This window comes from Eubalaena glacialis, chromosome 4 (genome assembly GCF_028564815.1).
Source record: "Eubalaena glacialis isolate mEubGla1 chromosome 4, mEubGla1.1.hap2.+ XY, whole genome shotgun sequence".
In the NCBI taxonomy this organism is placed as follows: Eukaryota; Metazoa; Chordata; class Mammalia; order Artiodactyla; family Balaenidae; genus Eubalaena; species Eubalaena glacialis.
The window spans coordinates 49,671,601-49,695,372 of record NC_083719.1 but is presented as its reverse complement, the minus strand read 5'-3'; the positions used below and the strand labels follow the sequence as shown (position 1 = coordinate 49,695,372).

General features: G+C 39.4%; 1 protein-coding gene across 1 annotated transcript in view; it reads right to left on the bottom strand.

The window, feature by feature from the left end:
* The window catches only part of IPO11 (importin 11), a 489,980-nt gene that overhangs the window by 117,476 nt on the left and 348,732 nt on the right, over nucleotides 1-23,772 (bottom strand). The window lies entirely within an intron of this gene.

The window sequence follows — 23,772 nt, the reverse complement described above, 5'->3', positions numbered from 1 at the left end:
GAGGCTTGTCTGCTCACCCGCCAGGGCGGGTGGGGGCTGGGAGCTGAGGCTCGGGCTTCAGTCGGATCCCAGGGAGAGGACTGGGGTTGGCGGTGTGAACACAGCCTGAAGGGGTTAGTGCACCACAGCTAGCCGGGAGGGAGTCCGGGAAAAGGTCTGGAGCTGCCGAAGAGGCAAAAGACTTTTTCTTGCCTCTCTGTTTCCTGGTGCGCGAGGAGAGGGGATTCAGAGCGCCACTTAAAGGAGCTCCAGAGACGGGCGTGAGCCGCGGCTATCAGCGCGGACCCCAGAGACCGGCATGAGACACTAAGGCTGCTGCTGCAGCCACCAAGGAGCCTGTGTGCAAGCACAGGTCACTATCCACACCTCCCCTCCCAGGAGCCTGTGCAGCCCGCCACTGCCAGGGTCCTGTGATCCAGGGACAACTTCCCCGGGAGAACACACGGCGCCCCTCATGCTGGTGCAACATCACGCCGGCCTCTGCCCCGCAGGCTCGCCCCGCATCCGTATCCCTCCCTCCCCCCGGCCTGAGTGAGCCAGAGCCCCCTAATCAGCTGCTTCTTTAACTCTGTCCTGTCTGGGTGGGAACAGACGCCCTCAGGTGACCTACATGCAGAGGCGGGGCCAAATCCAAAGCTGAACCCCAGGAACCGTACAAACAAAGAAGAGAAAGGGAAATTTATCCCAGCAGCCTCAGGAGCAGAGGATTAAATCTCCACAATCAACTTGATGTACCCTGCATCTGTGGAATACCTGAATAGACAACGAATCATCCCAAAATTGAGGCAGTGGACTTGGGGAGCAACTGTAGACTTGGGGTTTGCTGTATGTGACTGACTGGTTTCTGGTTTTATGTTTATCTAAGTTTAGTATTTAGAGTTTATTAACATTGGTAGCTTTGTTTACTGATTTGGTTGCTCTCTTCCTTTTTTTTTTTAATACATACATATTTTTTTTTCCCCTTTTTCTCTTTTCATCAGTGTGTATGTGTATGCTTCTTTGTGCGATTTTGTCTGTATAGCTTTGCTTTTACCATTTGTTCTAGGGTTCTGTCTGTCCTTTTTTGGTTTGTTTGTTTGTTTGTTTTTAGTACAGTTTTTAGCACTTATTATCATTGGTGGATTTGTTTTTTGGTCTGGTTGCTCTCTTCTTTCTTTATTCTTTTTTTTATTACTTATTAATTTTTTTATTTTTAATATTTTTTTAATTTTTATTTTAATAACTTTATTTCTTTTTATTTTATTTTTTCTTTCTTTCTTTTTTTCTCCCTTTTCTTCCGAGCCATGTGGCTGACAGGGTCTTGGTGCTCCAGCTGGGTGTCAGGCCTGTGCCTCTGATGTGGGAGAGCCAGGTTCAGGACATTGGTCCACCAGAGACATCCCTGCTCCATGTAATATCAAACGTCAAAAGCTCTCCCAGAGATCTCCATCTCAACGCTAAGACCCAACTCCACTCAACAACCAGCAAGCTACAGTGCTGGACACCCTATGCCAAACAACTAGCAAGTCAGGAACACAACCCCACGCATTAGCAGAAAGGCTGCCTAAAATCATACTAAGGTCACAGATACCCCAAAACACACCACCGGACACAGTGCTGCCCACCAGAAAGACAAGCTCCCGCCTCATCCATGAGAAAACAGGCACTAGTCCCCTCAACCAGGAAGCCTACACAATGCACTGAACCAACCTCAGTCACTGGGGCAGACACCAAAAACAACAGGAACTATGAACCTGCAGCCTGCAAAAAGGAGACCCCAAACACAGTAAGTTAAGCAAAATGAGAAGACAGAGAAACACACAGCAGATGAGTGACCAAGGTAAAAACCTACCAGACCAAACAAATGAAGAGGAAATAGGCAGTCTACGTGAAAGGGAATTCAGGGTAATAATATTAAAGATGACCCAAAATCTTGGAAATAGAACAGAGAAAATACAAGAAACGTTTAACAAGGACCTAGAAGAACTAAAGAGCAAACAAACAATGATGAACAACACAATAAATGAAATTAAAAATTCTCTAGAAGGACTCGATAGTAAAATAACTGAGGGAGAAGAACGGATAACTGACGTGGAAGATAAAATAGTGGAAATAACTACTGCAGAGCAGAACAAAGAAAAAAGAATGAAAAGAATTGAGGACAGTCTTAGAGACCTCTGGGACAACATTAAATGTACCAACATTAGAATTATAGTGGTCCCAGAAGAAGAAGAGAAAACGAAAGGGACTGAGAATATATTTGAAGAGATTATAGTTGAAAACTTCCTTAATATGGGAAAGGAAATAGTCAATCAAGTCCAGGAAGTGCAGAGAGTCCCATACAGGATAAATCCAAGGAGAAACACGCCAAGATACATATTAATCAAACTATCAAAAGTTAAATACAAAGAAAAAATAATAAAAGCAGCAAGGGAAAAGCAACAATTAACAAACAAGGGAATCCCCATAAGGTTAACAGCTGATCTCTCAGTAGAAACTCTGCAAGTCAGAAGGGAGTGGCAGGACATATTTAAAGTGATGAAAGGGAAACACTTACAACCAAGACAACTCTACCTAGGAAGGATCTCATTCTGATTCGACAGAGAAATTAAAACCTTTAGAGACAAGCAAAAGCTAAGAGAAGTCAGCACCACCAAACCAGCATTACAACAAATGCTAAAGGAACTTCTCTAGGCAGGAAACACAAGAGAAGGAAAAGACCTACAATAACAAACCCAAAACAATTAAGAAAATGGTAATAGGACCATACATATCGATAATTACCTTAAATGTAAATGGATTACATGCTCCCACCAAAAGACATGGACTGGCTGAATGGGTACAAAAACAAGACCCGTATATATGCTGTCTACAAGAGACCCACTTCAGACCTAGAGACACATACAGACTGAAAGTGAGGAGATGGAAAAAGATATTCCATGCAAATGGAAATCAAAAGAAAGCTGGAGTAGCAATTCTCATATCAGACAAAATACAGTTTAAAATAAAGACTATTACAAGAGACAAAGAAGGACACTACATAATGATCAAGGGATCAATCCAGAAGAAGATATAACAGTTGTTAATATTTATCCACCCAACATAGGAGCACCTCAATACATAAGGCAAATGTTAACAGCCATAAACAGGGAAATTGACAGTAACACAATCATAGTAGGGAACTTTAACACCCAATTTCACCAATGGACAGATCATCCAAAATGAAAATAAATAAGGAAATACAAGCTTTAAATGATACATTAAACAAGATGGACTTAACTGATATTTATAGGACATTCCTTCCAAACACAACAGAGTACACTTTCTTCTCAAGTGCTCATGGAACATTCCCAGGATAGATCACATCTTGAGTCACATATCAAGCCTTGGTAAATTTAAGAAAATTGAAATCGTCTCAAGTATCTTTTCCAACCACAATGCTATGAGACTAGATATCAATTACAGGAAAAAATCTGTAAAAAATACAAACACATGGAGGCTAAACAATACACTACTTAATAACCAAGAGATCACTGAAGAAACCAAAGAGGAAATCAAAAAATACCTAGAAACAAATGACAATGAAAACACGATGACCCAAAACCTATGGGATGCAGCAAAAGCACTTCTAAGAGGGAAGTTTATAGCAATACAATCCTACCTCAAGAAACAAGAAACATCTCAAATAAACAACCTAACCTTACACCTAAAGCAATTAGAGAAAGAAGAACCAAAAACCCCAAAGTTAGCAGAAGGAAAGAAATCATAAAGGTCAGATCAGAAATAAATGGAAAAGAGATGAAAGAAATGATAGCAAAAATCAATAAAACTAAAAGCTGCTTCTCTGAGAAGATAAACAAAATTGATAAACCATTAGCCAGATTCATCAAGAAAAAAAGGGAGAAGACTCAAAACAATAGAATTAGAAATGAAAAAGGAGAAGTAACAACTGACACTGCAGAAATACAAAGGACCATGAGAGATTACTACAAGCAACTATATGCAATAAAGTGGACAACCTGGAAGAAATGGACACATTCTTAGAAAAGCACAATCTTCTGAGACTGAGCCAGGAAGAAACAGAAAATATGAACAGACCAATCACAAGCACTGAAATCGAGACTGTGATTTAAAATCTTCCAACACACAAAAGCCCCGGACCAGATGGCTTCACAGGCGAATTCTATCAAACATTTAGAGAAGAGCTAACACCTATCCTTCTCTAACTCTTCCAAAATATAGCAGAGGGAGGAACACTCCCCAACTCATTCTATGAGTTCACCATCACCCTGAAACCAAAACCAGACAAAGATGTCACAAAGAAAGAAAATTACAGGCCAATATCACTGATGAACATAGATGCAAAAATCCTCAACAAAATACTAGCAAACAGAACCAACAGCACATTAAAAGGATCATACACCAAGATCAAGTGGGGTTAATCCCAGGAATGCAAGGATTCTTTAACATACACAAATCAATCAATGTGATAAACCATATTAACAAACTGGAGAAAAACCATATGATCATCTCAATAGATGCAGAAAAAGCTTTCAACAAAATTCAACACCCATTTATGATAAAAACCCTCCAGAAAGTAGGCATAGAGGGAACCTACCTCAACATAATAAAGGCCATATATGACAAACCCACAGTCAACATCGTTCTCAATGGTGAAAAACTGAAACCATTTCCACTAAGATCAGGAACAAGACAGGGTTGTCCACTCTCACCAGTATCATTCAACATAGTTTTGGAAGTTTTAGCCACAAAAGTCAGAGAAGAAAAAGAAATAAAAGGAATCCAAATCAGAAAAGAAGTAAAACTGTCACTGTTTGCAGATGACATAGTACTATACATAGAGAATCCTAAAGACACTACCAGAAAACTAGTAGAGCTAATCAATGAATTTGGTAAAGTTGCAGGATACAAAATTAATACCCAGAAATCTCTTGCATTCTCATATACTAATGATGAAAAATCTGAAAGAGAAATTAAGGAAATACTCCCATTTACCACTGCAACAAAAAGAATAAAATACCTAGGAATAAACCTACCTAAAGAGACAAAAGACCTGTACAGAAAACTATAAGACACTGACGAAAGAAATTAAAGATGATACAAACAGATGGAGAGATATACCATGTTCTTGGATTGGAAGAATCAACATTGTGAAAATGACTCTAGTACCTAAAGCAATCTACACATTCAATGCAATCCTATCAAATTACCAATGGCATTTTTCACAGAACTAGAACAAAAAATTTCACAGTTTGCATGGAACACAAAAGATGCCGAATAGCCAGAGCAATCTTGAGAAAGAAAAACGCAGCTGGAGGAATCAGGTTCCTGGATTTCATACTATACCACAAAGCTACAGTAATCAAGGCAGTATGGTACTGGTACAAAAACAGAAATATAGATCAATGGAACAGGATAGAAAGCCCAGAGATAAACCCACGCACATATGGTCACCTTATTTTTGATAAAGGAGGCAAGAATATACAATGGAGAAAAGACAGCCTCTTCAATAAGTGGTGTTGGGAAAAGTGGACAGCTATATGTAAGAGAATGAAATTAGAACACTCCCTAACACCATACACAAAAATAAACTCAAAATGGATTAAAGACCTAAATGTAAGGCCAGACACTATCAAACTCTTAGAGGAAAACATAGGCAGAACACTCTATGACATAAATCACAGTAAGATCCTTTTTGACCCACCTCCTAGAGAAAGGGAAATAAAAACAAAAATAAACAAATGGGACCTAATGAAACTCAAAAGCTTTTGCACAGCAAAGGAAACCATAAACAATATGATAAGACACCCTCAGATTGGGAGAAAATATTTGCAAACGAAGCAACTGACAAAGGATTAATCTTCAAAATATACAAGCAGCTCATGCAGCTCAATATCAAAAAAACAAATAACCCAATCCAAAAATGGGCAGAAGACCTAAATAGACATTTCTCCAAAGAAGACATACAGGTTGCCAACAAACACATGAAAGGATGCTCAACGTCACTGAGCATTAGAGAAATGCAAACCAAAACTTCAGTGAGGTATCACCTCACACCAGTCAGAATGGCCATCATAAAAATTCTACAAACAATAAATGCTGAGGAGGGTGTGAAGGAAAGGGAACCCTCTTGCACTGTTGGTGGGAATGAAAACTGGTACAGCCAATATGGAGAACAGTATGGAGGTTCCTTAAAAAACTAAATGTAGAACTACCATATGGCCCAGCAATCCCACTCCTGGGCATATACCCTGAGAAAACCATAATTCAAAAAGTGTCATGTACCACAATGTTCACTGCAGCACTATTTACAATAGCCAGGACATGGAAGCAACCTAAGTGTCCATCGACAGATGAATGGGTAAAGAAGATGTGGCACATATATACAATGGAATATTAGCCATAAAATGAAACGAAATTGAGTTATTTGTAGTGAGGTGGATAGACCTAGAGTCTGTCATACACAGTGAAGTAAATCAGAAATAGAAAAACAAATACTGTATGCTAACACATATATATGGAATCTAAAAAAAAGAAAGAAAAGGTTCTGAAGAACCTAGGTGCAGGACAGGAATAAAGACGCAGATGTGGAGAGTGGACTTGAGGACACAGCAAGGGGGAGGTGTGGGCTGGGACGAGGTGAAAGAGTGGCATGGACTTACATACACTACCAAATGTAGAAGGTATGGCTGGTGGGAAGCAGCCGCATAGCACAGGGAAATCAGCTCGGTGCTTTGTGACCACCTAGATGGGTGGGATTGGGAGGGTGGGAGGGAGACGCAAGAGGGAGGGGATATGGGGATATGCTTATATGTATGGCTGATTCACACTGTTATACAGCAGAATCTAATAAAGATGTTGGAAAAAAAAAAAAAAAGAAAGAAAGAAAAGAGGCTTTTCTTTCACTTCTGTAAGCCTCCATTTCCCCATCTCCAAAGTGGAGATAATCCCAGTACCTACCTCATAGGATTTTGTTGAGATTGAGGAACATAATTCATTTGAAATGTGATTATAGCATCTAGCATACAGCTGGTAGTGAATAATAGCTAGCTATGTATTTGTTTATTTATTTAATTGCTATTAATGGTTTTATTCACCATTCAAACATCTTGGAAAGGAGCGCACATGAAAAAATCAAACCTCTGAACTCAACGGTAAGTAGCAACGGTTCTGAAACACACACAGACAGATAGACAGATAGACAGACAGACAGACAGACAGACACACACACACACACACACACACACACCCCCTTGGTGAAACCATTCATTGCTATAATCACCGTAATGGAATCTATCAAAAAGGGTAAGTGACCTTAAGCAGAAAAGTGACGTTATTGGCAGGCTGAAGGAATATCTAATAAATCCCAAGGACAGAAAGTAAAAGCAAGCTTCCAGAAAACTAGTATGAGGAACTAGGAAGTCAGAAATTTCCTGTCTCTCAGGAACCATATGGTCTTTCAACTCTGCCTCTTTCTCCTCTCTCCCTATCTGTCCCTGCCCCCACTATGCTTTCTCAGTTTCTTCATTCAGGCATCCAGCAGAGACTAGTATCTCTGAGTCCAATTCCAAATTTCCAGGAAGAAGAATCTGATTGGGCCATTTTGTCCATCCCTGACACAATGGTCTCTGATGGGAGAGAATGGAGGACAAGTACAGGATTTACTGCCCACTCATCAGGATGTGAGGGAGCAGACTCTCTTTTCAGAAGTAGATGTAGGAATTAAGATTAAATGATTGATGAAAGAAACTACTAGACACTCTGGTACAGACTCTTGGCAAAGAAAACCATTACCAATTTGGTTCAAGTCAGCAAAATGAACCACATGTCCAACTCAGAGCTGAAGAGCTTTAATCAAAATTGGTACCTTTTTCAAAGAAATAAAAATAAATCTGTTCATTGAATGTACATACAACTAGCAGCCTCATTTATATTCTCATTTGAACAGATGTAGGGCAACAGATATCTACACACACACACATACACACACACACACACAAATAAATTATGAATAATGCTGGCTAATGACCAACGCAGGGAAGAAAATTACCAACAAGTAAATTGATTTGATGTTTACATTTTACTCTCAAAATAGATTAATTGAATTATTCAAGCCTTGCATTTCATAGGAGGAAGCCAATTTCAACATATATTTCATGTAGACCCAAAATAAACCCTCTGCACTTTATAGGTGACAGGACCCTTACAGTAAATGTGTCTCTAAACCATCTCATTACTCAACTGAAAAGAATCCTAGAAAATAACTTCTTGGTTTCAGAACTTTTGAGAACCTGTTCTGAGAGGTGGGTCCCAGTATTTGCCAAACTACTAATTCTAGTTGTTTCTTAGGCACAATCTCTTCACTATTTTAATAAAATGCTGTCTATTTCTTTGGTCTCTGAAACAAACCATTTGATTCTGAGTTATAAAATGAGCGTGGGCAGAAACAATTTCTCATCAGATAAAACCTTGATGCTAAATGACATCATTCAGGGCCACATCCTAGCTTGTTACTTCTCACTTTGTTTTTAACAACTTAGTACAACATTTGGATAAAATTGTATTATATGCTAAATTGTGCCCCCCCCTAAATTTACATGTTGAATACCTTAGAATATAAGTGTATTTGGAGAGAGGGCCTTTAGAGAAGTAATTAAGTTAAAATGAGGCTCTTAGGGTGGGTCCTCATCCAATCTGACTAGTGTCCTTAAGTGAAGAGGAAATTTGAGCATCAGGGCCCATGCGCACAAAGGAAAAATCATGTGAGGACATGGAAAGAAGACAGCTTCCTGCAAGCCAAGGAGAGAGGCCTCAGAACATATAAATTCTGCTGACGCCTTGATCTTGGACTTCTAATCTCCAGGACAACGAAAAATTAAACTTCTGTTGTTTAAGCCACCTGGTCTGTGGTATTTTGCTACGCAGTCCTAGCAAACTAACATAATTGGATGCACGTTTTGTTTATCAAAAAATAGAAACACATCAACACAATTCAATAAATATTTACCTATTAGCTGCCTCAAATACTTTGTGGAATGAGGCAAAGAATCAGGAAATAAATTACTGAGAGCCTACTGCAAGCCCAGCTCTCGGCAGATGACTAGAACACAGAGATGAATGTGGAGTCATCGTAGCCGTCAGGCACTCAAAGTCTAGCAAGGGAGTAAAACTAATGGCTTCTGTGCCAAACAGAGGTACATGTAAGGTAATTCATTTGAGGAGATGAGTGTGTGTTTCCACTGGGCTGGAAGAACAGTAGTGAAGAAGAGACATGAGGCAACAATAAGTCACGGTTCAGGGGGAAAAAAGCAATCTTCTTATTTATGATGTTTTAAAATTATGTGTGAGTACAAGCAGTCTTAAACTGCAGATAAAACCCTAATTTACTTCTCAGAAAGAGTAGTTCAACATCAACTAAATAAATAAAAATGGGATAGACATTTGCTAACAATTAAATTAAAAATACTAAGTATCCACACTGAATAGTTCCACCTAAGTCTCCTTTTATATCCAATCTATCCTGTTAGCTCTTCATGATATAATCCTCTCTCAAACTAGATATTTTCCAAGGACCACACAGCCAAGGATCTTTCAAAAGACATCCTAATGGTCAAACTAGCCATTTTATAATATTTGAACTTTTATTATTTTTACTCCTGAACTATGTGCTTCACATTAAGATGAAGTATAATTACACTTTTAATCATATATTTGTCCAACATTATGAGCCAATCCATGAATTCAAGAGAGTGTAAACATCTAAGGAAAACATCACCGCTATTTTCAGCCATCCTCATATTTTCCAAAGACCCCGTCTCTAGAGAAATGGAGTAGCCCTGGTCTGTTCAAGCATTCAAGTCCAGCTCTGGGGCTCCCACAGAAGTCAGTGATCTGCCTCACGTCTGGCACCTGAAGAATAAGGCATTTGCTTTAACCAAAAGAATAGAATACCTGCAGTATAAGAACTTGTTCCAGAATCCAATCCATAAATTGACCATCCCCTGTTCTTGCCAAAAGCGTATTAAAGCAAATTGTATTTGACAGAGATTCTATTGAACATGTTAATTATCTAAACTCTAAACCTGAAGTCACTTAATGTTATTAGAAAAAAAATCCCCAACCATCTCACTCATTCCTTTCCAGAAATGATCCAATACTTATAGTCTAAATATTTTACTTTGACGCAAGAAATCACAGTTTATAATACAACGTGTCTTTCACAAAATTATATTTTGAATATGCTGTCCCTTATGGTACTCAATAGCCATTATGTATAAGGAGTTTCGCAATCTACATAATAAATTCCCCTTTTCATATTGTGCAGAACAAGGAAAGTAAGGCTGTGTTTCCTGCCTCTTCTTCTGCTCATCCTGTTAAAATAGGAGTTTTCCTAGGTTAGGTCCTACCTCTCTTCTCTCCTTACATCCTCTCAACCGCAGTGGCTTTATCAAGTTCCCGATTGTCATCTCTATGCCAGTGACCCCAAACCTCTCCAACCACCACCAGCCCCAACTCTCAAACTAGCACGGTCCAACAGAGCTTTCTGTGATGATGCAAGTGTTCTAATCTATGCTGTCCAACATGGTCATTACTAGTCTCATGTCACTAATGAGCACATAAGTTAAATTTAAATATGTTGGCTAGTGGCTACCATATCGGACAGCACAGCTCTAGGCTTCCATTTGTACTTGACCCCATGCCTGCCAGCACTTCAAAACTAATGTACCCAATTCAAGATCTTCAGCTTCTGCCCCCAAATAGCTCCTCCCCTTCATTTGCTTATTCCTATTAATTGTGCCACCATTCTCTTGTTCGCTCAGACTATGAGGGTAAAGCTATTTTTGACACCCACTTTTCCCCACAGCCAGCTTGCTTACTACACCGTCACACCCCTGATCAAGGAATAAAAATTCATTTAAGAAAATAATTAATTTTTTAGGATAAATGTGTACAGCAACATATTCATGCATTTTAATTGGTATTTTAATTATGCTTTTCCCTCCTGGAAACATTAGCTGGTATTCAATATTGCACCCATGTAAGGTGAATTACATAGTGTGTATTGATCAGAGGGGGAATTTCAAACGAGAAATCTGTGATATACAGGGGGAGAGGAAAAAATGTCAAAGTTAGGCAGTAGAAATAATATGAGCTAAATTATTTAACTCAAGAGAAACTGTAGACGGTAGATATAGAAGGAGTAAAGAAAGAAGCAGAGGAGAAGGACAGGAAAGAGAGACAGCGAACAGAATTCTTCTGGCTGGTAAGACAAGGAAGGCCTTACTGGAGGTTTAACAAAATAGAGTTAAGATCTCAGTGAAGGTTGAAACTATGCAGGCCACTCCTGGCTGCTCTGGGGTAGTGACTTGCACCTTTCGATAACTACTTTATAATGAAGAAAACACAGATACTTGGTAATTAGAGGAGGAACTACAGTTGGTCTAGGGCAACACTATCTAATAAAAATATAATGCAAGCTACTTGTGCAGTTTTAAATTTTCTGGTAGACTCATATAAAAAGTAAAAAAAGAGAGTAATTCATTTTTTAATTTTTTTATTTAATCCAATATGTCTAAAATATCATTTCAATATGAAGTCAATATTTTTAAAGTTATACATGAGATAATTTACCTGTTTTTGTATAAGTGTTTGAAATCTGGTCTGTATTTAACACTTAGAGTGCAGGTGAATTTGGACACTAAATTTTCATGGGAAATAAATACTTGATATGTATTTAGATTCCATAAAATTAACAGTTGGAAAAGTACATTCACATAGATACCGTGTGGTTCTAAACATTCATGTTTCCACATCTGAATTATCAGTTTTAAATTAATTAAAATCAAATAAAATGCAAACTTTTGTTCCTCAGTCACACTCAACACATTTCAAGTGTCCAATAGCCACACGTAATTAGTGGCTACTCCATTAGACAACACAAGCTTAGAGCTTACACCACTTTAAGAAAAAGCCCTGGAGGATTTTGTCAGAAAGTTTTGCTGTAGACAAAGGCTGCATGATAAAGGAAAGATTTGGAGTTACGTATAAAACAAGAGTTAGTTTGAGCATGCACAGCAGAGAGACCTTTGGATATTGCAAACCTGTTTTTTCTCACCAACTGACTCTTTCCAGGCCAGCAGAGGTGATAAATCATGTGGTTAGAGAGTCACATTGTCTCACAGCTCTCTACACTCTGACCTCACTGAAAGGAACACTGACCCGGGAAATAGAAGCAGCTCCCCTCTCGCAAACTACTCCACCATATAAAGTAAGGTAACGGAGGTTAAACAAGGAGACGAGAAAATGAGGAATATGCACATGCTTGGTTTGTAAGTCCAAGAAGTTATTGGGTAATTTTTTTTGCATTTAACCATCATATTGCTGCCCAATTGGAAGAAATATATCCTATTAGAAAAAATGACATATCAGTATCAATAATCTTCACAAATTCAAAGATTCATAGTAACTGAAAATAGTAGCCTGTCAGCTACCAAAGGACAAGAATTTTTTGTCTGTTTTATCCACTGCTCTATCTCCAGAACCTAAAAACTAGGTCCATAATAGGAGATGAGCAATTATTTGTTTAGCAAACAAATTAATAAACAGTTCAATAGCTCCTCACGCAATAACCCCAAAGCAACAATACCACATAGTGGTGTTCTAAATCTGCCATTCATTCATTTTTTTCAACAAACATTTAATGTATTCACCATGTGTCAATCACTCTATTAGATGCTGTGTGTATAGAAATAATAAACACAATAAGGACTGAATAAAAAGGAGAAATGTCTTTATGAAGCACTCTATTTCACAATAATAAAAAAAAAATCATCTTTACATCAATTAAAAGACCCACTTGACTAATAGTGGTTTTATTTTCCTCAAAATTATATCAAATATTAAATTCCAACTTAATCAGAGGCCACTAGATTTCACCTACCACTTAAAACCTTACACAACCTCCATCAACAGAAATAAACATTCCCCTTACAAAAAAGTACTGTGAATTTGACTCCATCTGGTTTTATTTATCATACCCTAATTAGGCACTCCATTTAAGTTCTCTTTCCAAGTTCATGTGGGAGTTTTCCTATCATTTCCTGCTTAGCTCAAGTGATTTTTTTTTTCCTATATTGAGGCTTTTCAGACCAAGCTAATCATGGGCACACTTCCAAAATGTATAAGAATTAGAGAAAGGAGTTGATTGCTTAATTCTTGCCTCTGACTTGAAGCTTGTGTTAATTAGCTAAAGCCAGAGGCCTCAGCATGCTCTCCAGAGCCCTGTGATCCACTGATTAGCAATGACAAGGCCATCTGGCCTTCCCACAGCACATTGGAGAAAGCATCTTTTGGCATAAAAATCAGGGATGCCTGTAATTTAGAATGAGTCAGTGCTGCCACCACTTCTGAAAGAGATGACGTCTGACTGCAATACAAGTCCTATCCCAAAGGCAGCTGTGTCTGTGCACACTAATACCTCCCTCTCCCCATCTGCATAGCCTTTTATAACCTACCTTTAGCAATCCCATTCTTCAACACTCCCCTTTTGATTATGTTTCTTTCTCCTTACTACACCTAAGCTGACAAACCTTGATTTGAGGCTGGTATGTACTTTCTGATTGGTGTCCAAATAGCTACTAATTAAGGGGATGCCAAATTTGAGGCAGTAAAGGAGTTGGAACAGTCAAAGGGATGGCTGGGGGAGCCAGCATTTGGCATGTGGGTGAACCAAAGCGAGGGGGACTAGCTCTGTCCTGCTCCTTCCTCATCCATGCGGCCCGGCCCACAAACTGAAGAAGAAAGGGAACACAAGGATGATGAACATTCCAGTGGGAGAGATTGGTTAGGTGCCCACTGGTTTATCTCGATGGGATCAGCAACACACACTCACTGAGACACTGAAGAGAGCCAGCACTCCGGGCTTCTCCAAGCCGATGATTTTCAGCCAGTGTTTCCAGGGTAGTTTTATTCCACAAAAACCAAATAACAATATAACCCTCAGTCATTAGACCATGTGTCCTACTTGTGGATTAGAATAAATGGTCACCAGAATGTTGCCTAAGGATCTCTGGGTCCAGGAGCATTGTCCTTGTAAGCCCCACTTATTTCCCAAGGCCATCACTAGACTGAGAATTGATGAAAATAAAAGACAATAAAAGTGAAAACTGAACTTCCCTGGAGAAAAATCCATTTGATGGTGAAGCTTCACAGATTATTCCTTCATCATCTCATGGATGAGATGTTCAGTGCAGGCAGGCAAAACACTGAAACAGCTGAATGGGTGAGCACTGTATGCTTGATTCACTAAATATTCACATTGGTAAATATACCATATCAGTTGTAATTTGCATCAAGCCTCCCTTTGGATCTCAGGGTATTGCCTTTCATGTATATTCACTGTGAGTCTCACAAGACTGACATTCCCAGTGAATTATGTAGGCTTTATATTGTATTAATGTAAAAATCTGCCTTTTTAGTGTGCCCAGATTTCTTAACGACAGTGGGCTTCTCGATGCTGAGTATTTTGATTGAGTACTTTTGTAAAGTTAGTGTTTTAAATTGAACTAAAAATTCTCCTTGTAGTTAAATGGTCTGGACAGGTCTAAGAAGACCGCAAATACCCATAGACTCTTCCTCTTTGGTCTTTTGGTGAACTGAACAGTCTCAGATGGTCCAACACAGGCATTCTATACCCGCATAGGTGAGAACAGACACAAAGACATAAGAATCCCTTATTCTGAGAGGAAGAACTCTCCACCTTATGTTACAAACTACATCCCACCAAACTGGAAAAATTTCAGTATTCCAAGGAACCAGGATTAAAATTCACACTGGCAGCCACATTTATCACTCTTGATTATAAAATTGCATCAGGTTTAACTGTCATGTATCTGTCAAGGTTCTATGCAAATTCGGATATTCTCCCAATGCTGTACATGTCATCTGTGATTTCTTATATTCAGTTTGGCAACCTTCTATTCTCTGCAGGAATTCCTCTAAGTGTACCAGTATCCATTCTGAATATTACATTACTTCCTCAGGTCTTACACTGCTAAATAAGAAAATAAAGAGGAGATGATTAAATTGTTATTTTATAGCTCCTCTCTTATAAGGAACCCAAGGCTCTGAACAAATATTTAGCCTGAATTTTTAAAAAAAGGAGAGGAGCTTCAAGATGGCAGAAGAGTAAGACATGGAGATCACCTTCCTCCCCACAAATACATCAGAAATACATCTACATGTGGAACAACTCCTACAGAACACCTACTGAATGCTGGCAGAAGACCTCAGACCTCCCAAAAGGCAAGAAACTCCCCACATTCCTGGGTAGGGCAAAAGAAAAAAGAAAAAACAGAGACAAAAGAATAGGGATGGGACCTGCACCAGTGGGAGGGAGCTGTGAAGGAGGAAAGGTTTCCACACACTAGGAAGCCCCTTCGCGGGTGGAGACAGGGGTGGCGGGTGGCGGGGGAGCTTCGGAGCCACGGAGGAGAGCGCAGCCACAGGGGTGCGGAGGGCAAAGCGGAGAGATTCCCGCACAGAGGAGCGGTGCCGACCTGCACTCACCAGCCCGAGAGGCTTGTCTGCTCACCCGCTGGGGCGGGCGGGGGCTGGGGGCTGAGGCTCGGGCTTCGGATCACGGGGAGAGGACTGGGGTTGGCGGCGTGAACACAGCCTGAAGGGGCTAGTGCGCCACAGCTAGCCGGGAGCAAGTCCGGGGAAAGGTCTGAGCTGCCGAAGAGGCAAAAGACTTTTTCTTGCCTCTCTGTTTCCTGGTGCGCGAGGAGAGGGGATTCAGAGCGCCGCCTAAACGAGCTCCAGAGACGGGCGCGAGCCGCGGCTATCAGCGCGGACCCCAGAGACGGGCATGAGACGCTAAGGCTGCTGCTGCTGCCACCAAGAAGCCTGTGTGCGAGCACAGGTCACTCTCCACACCGCCCCTCCCAGGAGCCTGTGCAGCCCGCCACTGCCAGGGTCCCGTGATCCGGGGACAACTTCCCCAGGAGAACGCACGGCTCGCCTCAGGCTGCTGCAACGTCACACTGGCCTCTGCCGCCGCAGGCTCGCCCCGCATCCGTACCCCTCCCTCCTCCCGGCCTGAGTGAGCCAGAGCCCCCGAATCAGCTGCTCCTTTAACCCCGTCCTGTCTGAGCGAAGAACAGACGCCCTCAGGCAACCTACACGCAGAGGCGGGTCCAAATCCAAAGCTGAACCCCGGGAGCTGTGCAAACAAAGAAGAGAAAGGGAAATCTCCCCCTGCAGCCTCAGGAGCAGCGGATTAAATCTCCACAATCAACTTGATGTACCTGCATCTGTGGAAAACCTGAATAGACGACAAATCATCCCAAATTGAGGAGGTGGACTTTGAGAGCAATGATATATATTTTTTTTCCCCTTTTTCTCTTTTTGTGAGTGTGTATGTATATGCTTCTGTGTGTGATTTTGTCTGTATAGCTTTCCTTTTACCATTTGTCCCAGGGTTCTGTCTGTCCATTTTTTTTTTTCTTAGTATAGTTTTCAGCACTTGTTATCATTGGTGGATTTGTTTTTTGGTTTGGTTGTTCTCTTCTTTCTTTCTTTCTAATTACTTTAAAAAAAAGTTTTAATAATTACTTTTTGTTTTTTATTTGAATAACTTTTTAATTTTATTTTTTTTTCTTTCTTTCTTTCTTTTTTTCTCCCTTTTATTCAGAGCTATGTGGATGACAGGCTCTTGGTGCTCCAGCCAGGCATCAGGGCTGTGCCTCTGAGGTGGGAGAGCCAACTTCAGGACACTGGTCCACCAGAGACCTCCCATCTCCATGTTGTAACAAACGGCGAAAATCTCCCTGAGATCTCCATCTCAATGCCAACACCCAGCTCCACTCAACGACCAGCAAGCTACAGTGCTGGACACCCTATGCCAAAAAACTAGCAAGACAGGAACACAACCCAACCCATTAGCAGAGAGGCTGCCTAAAATCATAATAAGTTCACAGACACCGCAAAACACACCAACAGACGTGGACCTGCCCACCAGAAAGACAAGATCCAGCCTCATCCACCAGAACAGAGGTACTACTCCCCTCCACCGGGAAGCCTACACAACCCACTGAACCAACCTTAGCCACTGGGGCAGACACCAAAAACAACGGGAACTACCAACCTGCAGCCTGCTAAATGGAGACCCCAAACACAGTAAGTTAAGCAAAATGAGAAGACAAAGAAACACACAGCAGATGAAGGAGCAAGGTAAAAACACACCAGACCTAACAAATAAAGAGGAAATAGGCAGTCTACCTGAAAAAGAATTCAGAATAATGATAGTAAAGATGATCCAAAAACTTGGAAATAGAATGGAGAAAACAGAAGAAACGTTTAACAAGGACCTAGAAGAACTAAAGAGCAAACAAACAATCATGAACAACACAATAAATGAAATTTAAAATTCTCTAGAAGGAATCAATAGCAGAATAACTGAGGTAGAAGAACTGATAAGTGACCTGGACATAAAATAGTGGAAATAACTACTGCAAAGCAGAATAAAGAAAACAGAATGAAAAGAATTGAGGATAGTTTCAGAGACCTCTGGGACAATATTAAACGCACCAACATTCGAATTATAGGGGTCCCAGAAGAAGAAGAGAAAAAGAAAGGGACTGATAAAATATTTGAAGAGATTATAGTTGAAAACTTCCCTAATATGGGAAAGGAAACAGTTAATCAAGTCCAGGAAGCACAGAGACTCCCATACAGGATAAATCCAAGGAGAAACAAGCCAAGACACATATTAATCAAACTATCAAAAATTAAATGCAAAGAAAAAACATTAAAAGCAGCAAGGGAAAAATAACATACAAGGGAATCCCCATAAGTTTAACAGCTGATCTTTCTGCAGAAACTCTGCAAGCCAGAAGGGAGTGGCAGGACATATTTAAAGTGATGAAAGGGAAAAACCTACAACCAAGATTACTCTATCCAGCAAGGATCTCATTCAGATTTGATGGAAATTAAAACCTTTACAGACAAGCAAAAGCTAAGAGAATTCAGCACCACCAAACCAGCTTTACAACAAATGCTAAAGGAACTTCTCTAGGCAGGAAACACAAGAGAGGGAAAAGAACGACAATAACAAACCCAAAACAATTAAGAAAATGGTAATAAGAACATACATATTGATAATTACCTTAAATGCAAGTGGATTAAATGTTCCAACCGAAAGACATAGACTGGCTGAATGGATACAAAAACAAGACCTGTATATATGCTGTCTACAAGAGACCCACTTCAGACCTAGGGACACATACAGACTGAAAGTGAGGGGATGGAAAAAGATATCCCATGCAAATGGAAATCAAAAGAAAGCTGGAGTAGCAATTCTCATATCAGACAAAATAGACTTTAAAACAAAGACTATTACAAGAGACAAAGAAGGACACTACATAATGATCAAGGGATCAATCCAAGAAGAAGATATAACAATTGTAAATATTTATGCACCCAACATAGGAGCACCTCAATACATAAGGCAAATACTAACAGCCATAAAAGGGGAAATCGACAGTAACACAATCAGAGTAGGGGTCTTTAACACCCCACTTTCACCAATGGACAGATCATCCAAAATGAAAATAAACAAGGAAACACAAGCTTTAAATGATACATTAAACAAGATGGACTTAATTGATATTTATAGGACATTCCACCCAAAAACAACAGAATAAACTTTCTTCTCAGGTGCTCATGGAAAATTCTCCAGGATAGATCATATGCTGGGTCACAAGTCAAGCCTTGGTAAATTTAAGAAAATTGAAAGAATATCAATTATCTTTTCTGACCACAACACTATGAGACTAGATATCAATTACAGGGAAACATCTGTAAAAAATACAAACACATGGAGGCTAAACAATACACTGCTTAATAACCAAGAGATCACTGAAGAAATCAAAGAGGAAATCAAAAAAACCTAGAAACAAATGACAATGAAAACACAATGACCCAAAACCTATGGGATGCAGCAAAACCAGTTCTAAGACGGAAGTTTATAGCAATACAATCCTACCTTAAGAAACAAGAAACATCTCAAATAACCTAACCTTACACCTAAAGCAATTAGAGAAAGAAGAACAAAAAAACCCCACAGTTAGCAGAAGGAAAGAAATCATAAAGATCACATCAGAAATAAATGAAAAAGAAATGAAGGAAACGATAGTAAAGGTCAATAAAACTAAAAGCCAGTTCTTTGAGAAGATAAACAAAATTGGTAAACCATTAGCCAGACTCATCAAGAAAAAAAGAGAGAAGACTCAAATCAATAGAATTAGAAATGAAAAAGGAGAAGTAACAACTGACACTGCAGAAATACAAAGGATCATGAGAGATTGCTACAAGCAACTATATGCCAATAAAATGGATAACCTGGAAGAAATGGACAAATTCTTAGAAATGCACAACCTTCCGAGACTGAACCAGGAAGAAATAGAAAATATGAACAGACCAATCACAAGCACTGAAATTGAAACTGTGATTTAAAAACTCCCAACAAACAAAAGCCCAGGACCAGATGGCTTCACAGGCGAATTCTATCAAACATTTAGAGAAGAGCTAACACCTATCCTTCTCCAACTCTTCCAAAATATAGCAGAGGGAGGAACACTCCCAAACTCATTCTATGAGGCCACCATCACCCTGATACCAAAACCAAACAAAGATGTCACAAAGAATGAAAACTACAGGCCAATATCACTGATGAACATAGATGCAAAAATCCTCAACAAAATACTAGCAAACAGAATGCAACGGCACATTAAAAGGATCATACATGAAGATCAAGCGGGGTTTATCCCAGGAATGCAAGGATTCTTCAATATATGCAAATCAATCAATGTGATACACCATATTAACAAATTGAAGGAGAAAAACCATATGATCATCTCAATAGATGCAGAGAAAGCTTTCGACAAAATTCAACACCCATTTATGATAAAAACCCTCCAGAAAGTAGGCATAGAGGGAACTTACCTCAACATAATAAAGGCCATATATGACAAACCCACAGCCAACATCGTCCTCAATGGTGAAAAACTGAAACCATTTCCACTAAGATCAGGAACAAGACAAGGTTGCCCACTCTCACCACTATTATTCAACATAGTTTTGGAAGTGTTAGCCACAGCAACAAGAGAAGAAAAAGAAATTAAAGTAATCCAAATCAGAAAAGAAGAAGTAAAGCTGTCACTGTTTGCAGATGACATGATACTATACATAGAGAATCCTAAAACTGCCACCAGAAAACTACTAGAGCTAATCAATGAATTTGGTAAAGTAGCAGGATACAAACTTAATGCACAGAAATCTCTTGCATTCCTATATACTAATGATGAAAAATCTGAAAGTGAAATTAAGAAAACACTTCCATTTACCACTGCAACAAAAAGAATAAAATACCTAGGAATAAACCTACCTAAGGAGACAAAAGACCTGTATGCAGAAAATTATAAGACACTGATGAAAGAAATTAAAGATGATACAAATAGATGGAGAGATATACCATGTTCTTGGATTGGAAGAATCAACATTGTGAAAATGACTATACTACCTAAAGCAATCTACAGATTCAATGCAATCCCTATTAAACTACCACTGGCATTTTTCACAGAACTAGAACAAAAAATTTCATAATTTGTATGGAAACACAAACGACCCCAAAGAGCCAAAGCAATCTTGAGAAAGAAAAATGGAGCTGGAGGAATCAGGCTCCCTGACTTCAGACTATACTACAAAGCTACAGTAATCAAGACAGTATGGTACTGGCACAAAAACAGAAATATAGATCAATGGAACAGGATAGAAGGCCCAGAAATAAACCCACGCACATATGGTCACCTTATCTTTGATAAAGGAGGCAAGAATATACAGTGGAGAAAAGACAGCCTCTTCAATAAGTGGTGCTGGGAAAACTGGACAGCTACATGTAGAAGAATGAAATTAGAACACTCCCTAACACCATACACAAAAATAAACTCAAAATGGATTAAAGACCTAAATGTAAGGCCAGACACTATAAAACTCTTAGAGGAAAACATAGGCAGAACAGTCTATGACACAAATCACAGCAAGATCCTTTTTGACCCACCTCCTAGAGAAATGGAAATAAAAACAAAAATAAACAAATGGAACCTAATGAAACTTAAAAGCTTTTGCACAGCAAAGGAAACCATAAACAAGACCAAAAGACAACCCTCAGAATGGGAGAAAATATTTGCAAATGAAGCAACTGACAAAGGATTAATCTCCACAATTTACAAGCAGCTCATGCAGCTCAATATCAAAAAAACAAACAACCCAATCCAAAAATGGGCAGAAGACCTAAATAGACATTTCTCCAAAGAAGATATACATATTGCCAACAAACACATGAAAGAATGTTCAACATCATTAATCATTACAGAAATGCAAATCAAAACTACAATGAGATATCATCTCACACCGGTCAGAATGGCCATCATCAAAAAATCCACAAACAATAAATGCTGGAGAAGGTGTGGAAAAAAGGGAACCCTCATATACCGTTGGTGGGAATGTAAATTGATACAGCCACTATGGAGAACAGTATGGTGGTTCTTTAAAAAACTACAAATAGAACTACCATACGACCCAGAAATCCCACTACTTGGCATATACCCTGAGACAACCATATTTCAAAAAGAGTCATGTACCACAATGTTCATCGCAGCTCTATTTACAATAGCCAGGACATGGAAGCAACCTAAGTGTCCATCGGCAGATGAATGGATAAAGAAGATGTGGCACATATATACAATGGAATATTACTCAGCCATAAAAAGAAATGAAATTGAGTTATTTGTAGTGAGGTGGATGGACCTAGAGTCTGTCATACAGAGTGAAGTAAGTCAGAAAGAGAAAAACAAATACCATGTGCTAACACATATATATGGAATCTAAAAAACAAACAAAAAAAATGGTCGTGAAGAACCTAGGGGCAAGTCAGGAATGGAGAGGCGGACCTACTGGAGAGTGGACTTGGAGATACGGGGACAGGGATGGGTGGGCTGGGACAGAGTGAGAGAGTGGCATGGACATATATACACTACCAAGTGTAGAGTGGATGGCTGTTGGGAAGCAGCCGTGTGGTGCGGGGAGATCAGCTCGGTTCTTTGTGACCACCTGGGGGTGTGGGATAGGGAGGGTGGGAGGGAGGTAGACGCAAGAGGGAAGAGATTTGGGGATATATGTATATGTATAACTGATTCACTTTGTTATAGAGCAGAAACTAGCACACCATTGTAAAGCAATTATAGTCCAATAAAGATGTTAAAAAAAAAAAAAAAAGAACTACCATATGACCCAGCAATCCCACTACTGGACATATACTCTGAGAAAACCATAATTCAAAGAGTCATGTACCACAATGTTCATTGCAGCCTTATTTACAATAGCCAGGACATGGAAGCAACTTAAGTGTACCTCGACAGATGAATGGATAAAGAAGATGTGGCACATATACACAATGGAATATTACTCAGCCATAAAAAGGAATGAAACTGAGTTATTTGCAGTTAGGTGGATGGACCTAGAGTCTGTCATACAGAGTGAAGTAAGTCAGAAAGAGAAAAACAAATACCGTATGCTAACACATATATATGGAACATAAAAAAAAATGGTCACGAAGAACCTAGGGGAAAGACGGGAATAAAGACGCAGACCTACTAGAAAATGGACTTGAGGACATGGGGAGGGGAAAGGGTAAGCTGGGACAAAGTGAGAGAGTGGTAGTGTATATATGGACATATATACACTACCAAATGTAAAATAGATAGGTAGTGGGAAGCAGTCGCATAGCACAGGGAGATCAGCTCGGTGCTTTGTGACCAGCTAGAAGGGTGGGATGGGGAGGGTGGGAGGGAGGGAGACACAAGAAGGAAGAGATATGGGGATATATGTATATGTATAAATGATTCCCTTTGTTATAAAGCAGAAACTAACACACCATTGTAAGGCAATTATACTCCAATAAAAATGTTAAAAAAAAAAAAAAAAAAGGAGTAAATTGATCTTTGGAGAGGAACATTAATTCTTTCAACTTTCTTATGTGTCATTTAACAAATTATCCATTCCAAGGCAATAAATGGCTCTCTAGCAGCCAGGCTGAATTAACAACCCTGCAAGCAGTAACCTTTTTATTTATAATTTACTAATGATATTCATTTTATCGTCTTGCCAAACCTTCATAATTATGAGAAAGAAAAGCAGACAAAGCCAACTCTACAAATAGGCAAACTAAAAGATCATCCACCCATCAGTCTCACCAGCCAACCCATAGCGATTCACCCTTCCTACTTGAAATCAAATCCCATAAAATCATTCAACAAATTTGTATTTATTTATGTATTTATTGAGGGCCTACTATGTACCAGGTCTACCTTCTCTAGGGGTCACTGGGCAATACACACATAACCTGAAAGGGTGGGATGGCTTTTATCTTTCTTCTTTTCCTACATTAATTGACAGGAGAGCTTGGCCCTAAAGAATGGATTAAGTAGTGCATGTAAAATTAAGAATGGTATAAGTAGAAAGGAGCTAACATTGCTAAATGCCACCTAAAAGTCTCACACATTTCATGTATAATCTTATTACAGCAACCAAGTGAGAAATAGTTTGTGTGTATAATTTTATAATTAGGAAAACTTGGACTCTGAGAGGTTGAATATAACTTGCCTAAAGACACACAGCTCTGTATAGTTAACTTACATCTGTCTCACTGTTGAG